The sequence below is a fragment of the Panthera pardus genome, unplaced genomic scaffold (assembly GCF_024362965.1).
Source record: "Panthera pardus isolate Hobbes unplaced genomic scaffold, ASM2436296v1 HiC_scaffold_15, whole genome shotgun sequence".
Lineage (NCBI taxonomy): Eukaryota > Metazoa > Chordata > Mammalia > Carnivora > Felidae > Panthera > Panthera pardus.
The window spans coordinates 13,467,673-13,476,744 of record NW_026526710.1 but is presented as its reverse complement, the minus strand read 5'-3'; the positions used below and the strand labels follow the sequence as shown (position 1 = coordinate 13,476,744).

At 55.9% G+C, this 9,072-nt stretch overlaps 1 protein-coding gene across 1 annotated transcript in view; it reads left to right on the top strand.

Annotated features, from left to right (window-relative positions):
• Positions 1-4,542: 4,542 nt before the first annotated feature.
• TRPV4 (transient receptor potential cation channel subfamily V member 4) overlaps positions 4,543-9,072 on the top strand; it is a 35,418-nt gene continuing 30,888 nt past the window's right edge. Inside the window, exon 1 of the mRNA XM_053902118.1 lies at positions 4,543-4,651. The gene's annotated coding sequence lies outside the window, so the exon portion shown is untranslated. The remainder of the gene's footprint in view (positions 4,652-9,072) is intronic.

The window sequence follows — 9,072 nt, the reverse complement described above, 5'->3', positions numbered from 1 at the left end:
CCTGGGCATCTCACACAAACGGGATCACGCGGCACGTGGCCTCTGAAGTCTGTCCGGCTTTTTTCCTTTTGCAGGCCCATCCATGTTGCGGCCAGTGGCGAAACTTCATCCTTTCTATTATTGGGTAATTTCCACTGTGTAGTTATGCCACATTGTATTTAGCCGGTTACCATCCGAGTTGTTTCTATTTGGGGCTATTACAAATAGCGATGCTATGAACATTCGTATTCAAGTTTTTTTGTGTGGACCTATGTTTTCATTTCTCTTGGCTTTATCGCTCGGAGTGGAATTGTTGGCTCCCGTGGTAATCCTACATTTAACATTTGGAGGAACTGCCAGACTGTTTTCCAAAGCAGCTGCACCATCTTACGTTCTACTAACAGTGTGTGAGGGCTCCCGTCTCTCCACATCCTCGCGGACATTTATTACTGTCATTTTTTTTTTTTTTAATTTGAGAGCAAGAACAGGGGAGAGGGGCCACAGGAAAGAGACAGAGAGAGAGAGAGAGAGAGAGAGAGAGAGAATCTTAACCAGGCTCCACACTCAGTATGAACCCGGCACAGGGTTCCATCCACGACCCTGCGATCATGACCTGAGCCAAAATCATGAGTTGGACGCTCAACAGACTGAGCCACCCATGAGCCTCTCATTGTCTGTCTTTTGAGACCATATATTTTTCAAATGTTTATTCACGTCTTTATTTTTGAAAGAGGGAGAGAGAGAGAGAGAGAGCACGCACGCGTGCACAAGCAGGGGAGGGGCAAAGAGAGAGGGTGAGAGAGAATCCCAAGAGGGCTCCTCGCTGACAGCACAGAGCCCAGGGCAGGGCTCAATCCTACGAACCATGAGACCACGACCTGAGCCGAGATCAAGAGTCTGACGCATAACCGACTGAGGCACCCCATTGTCTTTTTGAGACCATATTTTTACTGGCTGTGCTACCCTGAGTAGAGTCTCCTGGGCGTGGGTTCAAATCCTACCAGCTGTGGAATCTCAGATGAGTAGTCTGTCTGCATCCTTTTCTGGAAAATGGTATAAGAATCCTTTCCTCCCAGGCTGTCAGGAGATGGGTTGGAGACATCATCAGAGTCGTGCCAAGTGGAAAGTGAGGTGCACCCGTCTTGTTTTCATAACTGGGCACCACCCTCCAGGGGTTGGGGGCAGGTGCACCAGGTGTGAAGTCCCTGAGATGCTGACCCATCTGGCCTACTGATCTCTTCCCGGTGCCTGGACCGGAGTCTGGCATACACTAGGTGCTTGGTAAGTGCAGACCCTGGGTACAGCTCGGGACCTCCCTCTGTGGTAGCGGCTGAGCCCCCCTGGGGCTCTCCGGAACCTGTGTGGGCCAGAGGACCAGGCCGGGCTGTAGCCTCTACAGGATTCTGCCTGCGCTAAAGGCCTTGACATTTTTTCCTTCCTTAAGACACGTTCCTTCTGTGTGTTAAGAGCCCTTGTCCTTCCGGGACAGAGGCCAGAGAGCTTCGCCAGTGACAAAAACAGTCACATAATGGCAGGCACATCCTAGCAGTGGCCCTTGTTCACGTTCAGTAAATCCAGCGAGTGTTTGTGGGGTGTCCTAGGCACCTCACTTCCCCTTCCTACTCACCCCTTCCCTGCAAGGCAGACCTCCATGCTCTCGATCAACCAGTATTTTTTATTTTTTTTTACTACTTTTTATTATTTTTAAAAGCTTATTTATTTATCTTTGAGAGCAAGAGAGAGAGAGAGAGTGCAGTGGGCAGAGAGAGAGGGAGACAGAGAATCCCAAGCAGGCTCCGAGCCCACAGCAGGGAGCCTGATTCGGGGCTGGATCCCATGAACCATGAAATCATTCTATATACACAGTGGAATACTACTTGGCAGTGAAAAAGACTGAAATATGGTGTTTTATAGCAACGTGGATGGAACTGGAGAGTGTTATGCTAAGTGAAATAAGTCAGACAGAGAAAGACAGATGCTGTATGTGGATCCTGAGAAACTTAACAGAAGACCATGGTGGGGGTGGGGGGGAAAGGGGGAAAAAAAAGAGGTTAGAGAGGGAGGGAGCCAAAACATAAGAGACTCTTAAAAACTGAGAACAAACTGAGGGTTGACGGGAGTGGGAGGGAGGGGAGGGTGGGTGATGGGCACTGAGGAGGGCACCTGTTGGGATGAGCACTGGGTGTTGTATGGAAACCAATTTGACAGTAAATTTCATAGTAAAAAAAAAAAAAAAATCATGACCTGAGCTGAAACCAGGAGCCTGATGCTTAACCAACTGAGCCACCCAGGCCCCCCAACCAGTATTTTTAAAGTACCTACTAAGTGCCAGAAGCTGGTCCCACAGCTGCGAACAAGATAGATGTGGGGGTGCCTGGGTGGCTCTTGATTTTGGCTTAGGTCATGATCCCACGGTTCTGTGAGAACGAGCCTGAGTCTGGGCTCAGTATTGACAGCAAGGAGCCTGCTTGGGATTCTCTCTCTCTCTCTCTCTCTCTCTCTGCCCCTCTCCCGATCACACGTGCACACATGCATGCTCTTTCATTCTCTCTCAAAATAAATGAACTTAAAAAAAAAAGACAGATGTGATCCCTTGCCTCATGGAAACCAGTACTATTTTCCAGATAAGGACACAGGCATTGGAAGGGGAGGCTTTTGCTCGTGGCCCCCGTTGAATCAGCGGCAGCCAACATCCCACCTCCTGGACCAAAAAAAGTCACTTCCTTGCATGGGACCTCAGTTGCCCAGTCTGTGAAATGTGGGGCCGGAGGGGCCTAGGTTAGCTACCCTAGTGCTGACGGCTCACAGCTCTAACCCCGGACCTTGGAGGAGAGCAGGTACCATCCCCGGCCCCACTGTCCCCATCAGGCTCCTGGTAGCCAGGATCATCCTTGTCATTTTCTTTTCATTCGAGAGGCGCCTCTCTGCAGAAATGGGCCCCAGATTCTCTGCAGAAATGGGCCCCAGATTCGTTTGCCTGATGCCCGCTCCTCCCAGCCAGCAAGGCCCCCAGCAGAGAGGCTTTCAGTCTGGAAGGCCTGAGGGAGCCTCTTCTGTTTACATTCCTCACCACAGCCAGATAGCTGCCTGTTTGCCCTAAGATCCTGAAAACCCTTCTCTCCCCTTCCCATTATGGAGGGAGCCGCTTCTGGAGAAGCCACACTCCTCTCCAAGCCTCAGATTCCCATCTCTACAGTGAGCACGGGCGATCCCTGCCTCACAGCCTGCTTGGAAGGCAGGTTTACTTGACAAATCTCCCTCCCCACACCCCCGCCACTCTCAGTGAGTTAATTATTAGGGTTTTTGGTTTTTTTTTTTTTGGTAAATGTTTTGCACTGGCGTTTGAACACGTCATGTCTGTTCAGGTTCTCCTCTCTCTCCTTCTCTCCCTCTCTCTCTCTCTCTCTCCCTCTGCAGCAATTCCAAAATCCGACTTTCTAGCTGCTGAACCAACACCTCATGGGAGCCATTTCTGTTTGCAGCTGAGGGACCCCACTGTTTTTGCGGAGCCAGCTCAATTTAAAGAAGAACAGTAATGATAAAGGGGCTAAGAATGTTCCCTGTGCTCTGCAGGGACCTGGTGCTCCCAGCCTCTCCACTGTGGCTGTGGGCTGGGGACATACCTACACCCTACTCTACAGTGGGGACACAGAGGCGCAGAGGTGGAGATGACTGGCTGCTCGGGTAGGGCACAGAGCCACAGCTGTGGTGGGGGGTGCTCAGGGAGCTTGGCTCTGGAGCTCAGGCCCACCGGGCTTCCAACCAGTCCCAGCAGAAGTGAGCTGCCCATCTTGTGGAGGCATTCAAGTAAAAGGCGAGACTGCATGTCAGGAGCTCACCTTCACCATCCAATAAAAAATTAAAAAAACAGGGGCGCCTGGGTGGCTCAGTGGGTTGAGCGCCGGACTTCGGCTTGGGTCATGATTTCCCGCCTCGGGCTCTGTGCTGACAGCTGGGAGCCTGGAACCTGCCTCTGATTCTGTGTCTCCCTCTCTCTGCCCCTCCCCTGCTCACGCTCTGTCTCTGTCTCTCAAAAATAAATAAATGTTAAAAAAAAAAAAATTATTATTTTTTTAAATTAAAAAACAAAAATCAAAAAAACACACCTTGATCACCTCCTAGGTGCCAGGCCCCTTGCTAAGCGCTGGTAAAGAGGGGAAGAAAGGGAGCTCACGTGAATCTAGCCCCAGACAGCACGGTTTGGATCTCAGATGCCTCCCCTGTGGGACTTGGGGCTACCCCAGGGCAGGGTCCCCCGTAGCCGCGTCTGTCGGGGGGCGGGGGGGAGGGCTGTCTACCAATGAATGAATGAATGAGCCAATGCCCGGGTGGGAGGACCCGCCAGGCGCCCATTACCAGAGGAGGAGCTGCCCGGGGGTGGCGGGGTCAGGAGCCCAGGAGGGATCTCGGGGGCCCCAGGCAGAGCCCTCCCCGGGAAGCGCCTGTGGCCCCGCGGCCGCGATCGCGACGCCCGGCTTCCCGGGTAGGGGACCGAGCCCGCTCCCCGTCCCCCCCCCCCCCCACCAGGGGAGGCGGCGAGCGGCGGGGGCGGGGGCAGCCGGGGGCGGCGCGCGGCGCTGGAACCTGAGCCGGGGGAGGAGAGTCGCGCGGCGCGGGCGCGCGGGCGGGCGCCGGGCGGCCGGGATTCAGGAAGCGCCTCGCGGTCCCGGAGGTGAGTGGGGCCGGGGCCCTCGGGGCAGGGATCCTGGGGGGGGGGGGGGCGCGGCGCCCCCGGGCACGTCTCCGAGGCTCCGAGGCTCCGGTCCGGGGCGCGGGAAGGAGGCGCGGGGTCCCGCCAGCTCCCGCTGCCCCGCTGCGTGCCCTCGCACCCGCCCCCTCGTCTCTCTCGGCTTCGGTTTGTTTTATCACCTGTGAAATGGGCGCCGGCGTGGGCCGTGGGGTCGCCCTGTCTGCGGGAGGGAGGTCCCGGGGTCCCCAAGAGCCAAGCGCAGGAATCAGAAGCTAGGAGGCCCTGCAGCCCACCTTAGAGGCATCCCCATTTCGGGGGGCTGGGAAGGGACAGTCGGGGGCCCTGAGGTCTGCCTTCTATGGCTAAGCAAGCGGGAGGGAATTGGAAGTCTGGAACTTCCAGAGGCCCACTTCTTCGTTGGCCTCAGTTAGTCCCAGAGACGGCTCTTCCTCCAAGAGGCAGGACAATCTTTAACCTTCGGCTGTGCCTCCAGAGCCTCCCGGGAGGTCCGCCAGGACGGGGAGAGACCTCCCGCACTCCCCACTAGCCTGCAGAGACCCGCCACAGACTGCTGCGGGGGCTGCTCACCACCCGCCTGCCTGGCCCTGCCCAGCCCTTGGCCCCGTCTGCCCTCCCCGTTTTGCAGATGAGGAAACTGAGGCTCTGGTCGGGGGTGGAGCCAGGTGGAAGTTTTACCCAGGGCTGCCGGGCTCCAGAGCCCTCCCTGCCTGGTGCCCCGGGGGGTGCCCTGGCTCAGCCTCTACCGCGGGGCTCTGCTGGGGCTGGGGTTGTGTGATGCTGTGTGTGAGCTTTGTTCTGGGAGCTAAGACCCACTCGGGATTTAAGCTTCGCCACTTTATCTGTGGGGCGAGGACGGGGGTACTCCATGACCAAATGAGGAAGTTGAAAAGGTGGTCTCTTTAGAGAGGTCAAGTAGAAGGGTCAGGCCTATGTGGCCCCCCCGTGCCACCCCAGTTTTGTGTGACCTTGGGTCAGTCCTTTGGCTGTCTGAGAGATAGCTCGTCTGTAAAATGGGGGTGAAATGGGGGCCACCCCAGGGCTGTGGGGAGGACAGACCGCCTGGGAGGAGCTGGCTACACACTCCCAACTCACCCAGCAGCGTCATTGTGCTTGCTTGCTCCGGTAATGAAGAGGTGAAAAGAGGTAACTGGCCATTCCCCCATTTCTCTAGTTGATTCTGTTCGAATAACAGTAGGGAGCCCCTCTTCCCACCTTTGTCGGTGGTAAATCAGAGTGGGGAGGAGCTCCCCAAACAAATGTCAGGCGGAGGTTATGGGCCAAGGCAGGGTCTGGTTTGTAAAACCCGGGGTGGGGGGGGTGGGGGGGGTCGCTGTGAGAGGAGGGTGTGTGGGGTGAGAGCTGAGAAGTTGCGCTGGGGAGTGGCTGTGGGCGCCCCTGGCAGTTCACCTGGTGGAGCAGGGCCTTGGCCACTTTCTCCTGTGTCTAGCAAGGCCTCCTGGAAAGCACCCTCCCTCCCCCCCCCCCCCCCCCCCCCCCCCCCCCCCCCCCCGTGTCGGCTTTGGACCCTGGGCAGGGTCTAGCCAGAGGGCTCTGGCCCCCTCCACCGCTTCCCCCAAACTGGGATTGCCTCTCCGGCCAGCTGTGCCCTCCAGGCAGGTGGGCACCCAGCAAGGTGAACACGTATGGTAGATGCTTGGCAAATGTGTGCTCTCAAATGAATGGGGGCCAGGAGAGAAGTCTGGGAAGGGATCGGGGAGGGCTTGATCGAGGTGGGGGTTCAAGCCACACCTTGAAGAATAAGTAAGGGAAAGGGCACTCAGGTAAAGGGAAGGACATTATGAGCAAAGACCTGACCACTACCTGCTGCCAGGTGGGTAAAGCTAGACTTTGTAAGGCCAAGACATTGTTCTGTTTGTCTGGAATGTGTGACGTGACCAGGAAGGGCAAGGGATTGGGCAGGCAGGGGCTAGGTCAGACCCAGAAGCCCTGAAGTCCAGGGTGGGAGGGACATGCCAGATGTGTGGTCTGGAAAGGTCCCTCTGGCTGCAGAGCCAGGGCCAGGCAAGGAGGCTGGTCCCCAGGCTGGAGAAGCCATCCCGGCCTGGGACCTGAGGCCCAGGATGGCGACTGGAGAGGGGTGGCTGGCAGGGCGATGGGGGGAGGGAGAGAATCGGGCAGGGATTGGCCTCACTGTGCCCGGCACAGGTCAGGTGCTCCATAAATCTCTACTGCACAGTTGAGTGACTGAACTACATCATTTTGAGAGGGCCCAAGTTCTTTGCGGTCCTTTACCTGTTCCTTGGTGGGAGGGGGAGTTGGCATGGAGTGGGCATCTCGACCCCTCACAGGCCCCTGACCACCTGCTGTCTGCCTCAGTTTCCCCCATTTGATTCTGGGAAAGACACTGCAGGCCCCTCCCCAAATCACTGGGCCATACAGAACAGCTCCACTTCTCATCACACACCAGATCTGGGGAGCCAAGAGAACATTGCATGCCAGCGGGCCCTCTGGAATGCTCCACATGGCCCATCTTGGAGTGGAATTCACCTGTTAAAGATTAATTCAGATCTCTTGAGATACCTGTGGCCCTAGGCCCCAAAGCTGGTGCTCTGATCACTGAGTTCTGCCTGGCTTTAGCCAAACCTGGGCCGCATTAGTAGTCCTTATGATGGTCGCGAGCATTTATTGAGCACTTACTATGTGCCAGGCACTGAGCCAAACACTCTTAGTACATTTGGATATGAAACTATTATCGTTCCCATTTTTGAGAGGGCGGAGCTGCGAGGTCTGGGTAGTGAAGCCGCTTGCCAGGGTCTTTTAGTTGGGGAGGGGCAGAGCTGGGATCTGAACTCTGTTTGTCTGATTCCAAAATCCATGCCCTTAACTTCCAAGGTGGCCTGTCCCCATTTGTCCCGTCCTGAAGTCACGGGGAAGAGACTGTGCGGTATAGAGAGAAGAATCTGGATTGCTCAGACAGGCCCTGCTTTAAGTCCTAGGTCTCCTGCTCCTTCTCCAGGGAAGCTCGGGCAAGTCACCTGGCCTCTCTGAACCTCAGTTTCCTCTTCTGTCAAATGGCGCTCTCAGATGCCACTTTGCAAAGACAGTCCGAGGCACACGGATGGGGCTCCGGAGCACCGTCTTCATCCTCATCCTGTTCCAGGACACGTTTTCCTCCAGCTCGTCCCTAGGGCACCCTCTGAGAGCCCCTCTGTGCCAGGCAGGTGGGTGGAACGTAGCAGGGGCAAAGCTAGACTTGCATTTGGACAAAGGACGATGCCTTTCCAGCCGTGAGATATTTATGGGCATTGACTGAGTGCCAGGAGCCCGTCAACGTTTCCTACTTTCCTGATTTAATGCTTTAAAGACTAAGGCTGGAGGGGGCGCCTGGATGGCTCAGTCAGTTGAGCATCCGACTCTTGATCTCAGCTCAGGTCTTGATCTCGGAGTCGTGAGTTCAAGCCCTGCCTTGAGCTCCACAGGTGTGGAGCCTACTTTAAAAAATAAATAAATCCATAAAAATAAAAACAAAAATACTAGGGCTGGAACCTGGCTATCTGGTTTAACTCCCGGCTTTTAGTAAGTTCCCTTACTCCCTGGGCTGTGGTTTCCCCATCTGAAAAATTGGGATAGTAAGAGTGCCTGTTCTGTGGGGTGGATGTGGGCAGTCTCCAATGCCACATAGTGTGTCACCTGATGTTCACCTCGATGATGTCACAGCCTTGCCCCCACTGGAGATGGGCAGAGGACGGAAGCTGAAGCTCATTTTATGGCTGAGAAAACTGGGGCTCCAAGGGAGAAGCAAGTGACTCTGGTCCCCTTGGGTCCCTGGAAAGCCCAGTGGCCAGTTCAGCTTCCGCTTTGGACCAGCCCCTCTTAGAGTCAGACCCACCTTGGTCCCCACTCTAGCTCTGCTACTTGCTGCTGTGTGACCTCAGGTGGTAGCTTGACCTCTCTGTTCCTGGGGCTGCCACCCAGGATTTGCTGGAGGTTGGAGCTTCGTCAGCTTGAGGGGGATTTGGGTCATTCTGGCCACTACCCTTGCCCCAGCCTGGACTCCCCCCCTGCCTGGGTTTCCCTTGGGTCCCGTGAACTGGCACGCTGGCCGAACAGGAACGAGGAAGGGAGGCCAGGCCCCTACTTTCACCGTGACTCTGACTTCCTTCCTGCCTCTGAGCCCCTTCCTGATCATTGGCTTCCCCTTTCTGTCCCAAGCCCTGGCCACTGCTGTGTGACCCCAAGTAGGTCACCTCACCTCTCTGAGCATGTTTCTTCATTGGTGAGGGAGCATCAGACACCGCGCCATGGGCATAGGAAGCCCTCCATAAATGGTCTTGGGTCTGCTCCAGATGAGGTCAGAGGATGGGAAAGGCTGCAGAAGGAGGAGAGGGTGTGGGGGGCAGACAGGAAGGCTATTGACCAAA